Below are 2,199 nucleotides of genomic sequence, written 5' to 3'. Positions count from 1 at the left end.
GTAGTTTATAAAATTAACTGCAATGATTGTGAGGCATCCTATGTAGGCCAGACTGGTAGAGTATTGCAGTCTAGAATTAACGAACATAAAAACCATATAAAACGTAACACCACGCAAACTTCTGTAATAACTGATCACAGAATTAATTATTCCCATGATTTCTCTTGGGATAGAGTCGAGATTCTAGATTGTGAAAAGCATTATTATAAGCGTCTTATTTCCGAAACTCTACACATTAAAAGACAAACATATGGCCTTAACCTACACAGCGACACGGAAAATCTCGACAAATCTTATGTACCATTTGTTGTTAATAAAGATTAAGTTCTCCTTTGCGCATGTCCATAATGTTGATCTCACTGTACATATTGTCGTCTTTTCAAATTTTATTCAATTACGTTACAACTCTTGTTCTGCGATCACTACCATGTAACACCTTGATTTTGTATCTTGATCGGCGTTTTTTACGAACAGCATACGTCTGTAAGTTAACAAATTATTTTTGTATTGTGTATTCTTTTTTCATAATTTTTGTTAATAGTGTTTCCATATACTATTTTTGTTTAAAAATTTTTGTAATCAATTTTGTAGAACGATTTTGATAAAGACTAAAAACCATAGTCGAAACGTCAACTTTATAAACTATCAAATAAAGAACATCATTATTATATCCATACACAACAACAACCGTGCTTTTGAACTCCAACTGCCTTTCTATATATTTTTTAAATTTTGAATATCTGGAGTTATTCTTTTTTTCTGATTAGTAACAATCGAAAAAAATTTTTTTCTTATTATTTTGTAAAAAAAGTGAAATCAAAACATACGCGAATAACGAGCAAAGATAAGCCCGGATTGTTGCAACCGCGACTGATCGGAACGAGAGCAGCGGCGAATAAAGATAATCATTTTTAGTCTTAACAAACGCAAACCGCAATACATTATATTTTTGGCAATATATTGCGCGACATCGAACTCACGGAGCAGCCCGAGATTCGATTCACGTACAATATAAATCGCGAGAGGTGCAAAAGAGAACCAACCACGCTTACGTTTGCCGGCGACTCTCCACAAACCGTAACCATTCTGACCGATAACCGTTAACCATTCTGCTTTTCCTTGTGACATCGTCTTAGCCGGTCTTCCTCGGATGTTGTCCGGCACACAGTCTTACATCGGCATCACGACATGCGTGAGAGATGGTGAACTCGCGGGATTGACGGTACGCGCAACAATGAATTTGGCTCCTTCGGCAATTGCTCTTCTCGCCGTGCGCTGTTCTTTGCGCTGTCTAATGAGCCAATCATATTCTTCTTTTTGCGGCGCTATGATTGACAGCGGCCACGTGCGTTTCGGCAGTGCGTGTCGACTTGGGCCCTTTTCTGGCCGCATCCGGCTCGTTCTGCGTCAATTTTCCGTGGGGATAGGCTTCCTTCGGCTTATCTCTCCGCCTCACGGAACCGAAAACTCCATAGGGAGCTCCGCTCCGGATTTCACGAAGTCGGAGGGCTAGCGTCTCCCGTTTTTTCTAATCCGCCGCCGACACTCGCCAAGCGCCTCACGTAGAATATCTGTACGCCCCTGTATCGCTGTCTGTCTCTATCTTCTCTCTTTTTCGCTCTTCTCCACCTGCTGGTCACGTACAGTGTGTTGCTCTCCTCACGCTGAAAATAACTTACAAAATAGCCGCCGAGCGGCATATTACAATACGCAAAAATACAAACGCAAATCTGAAGTAAGCGCATTCGCCTGCGCTACGCAATCTAATGAGCTACTCTCCTTCAAATAGTAGGGAAACGCGAGCTCATCGCTTCCTGTGCCGGCCGGAAATGCATCCTTGTGACGGACACAAAAAGTGTCACGTAACAATATATACACACACACACACATATATTTCCTCACAATATCCAGCGAACGGCCCTTATGACCGTCTATATATGTATTTCTAGTTTAAATAAAGTTTATTTTCATTAAGTACTTTTTGACTTATGAGGGTTAAATATTAGAGTATCGCCGGTATTAGCATTTATTGACATCATTCATTTCAAATGTTGCTTTATCTAAAAAAACGATGTTAAATAGGAAGTAAAGTTCTTTGTCAATTCTCTGCATCATGAGCTCACAAAATTTATTTCGATCAAAATAATCTTTGTAGAAAAAGTATCGGCAATACTCTAATATTGCATATAGCCAATATTC

This window comes from Pseudomyrmex gracilis, unplaced genomic scaffold (assembly GCF_002006095.1).
Source record: "Pseudomyrmex gracilis isolate BER0280 unplaced genomic scaffold, ASM200609v1 scaffold_89, whole genome shotgun sequence".
NCBI lineage: Eukaryota > Metazoa > Arthropoda > Insecta > Hymenoptera > Formicidae > Pseudomyrmex > Pseudomyrmex gracilis.
The sequence above is the reverse complement of the archived record's forward strand: the minus strand, read 5'-3'. Positions refer to the sequence as shown.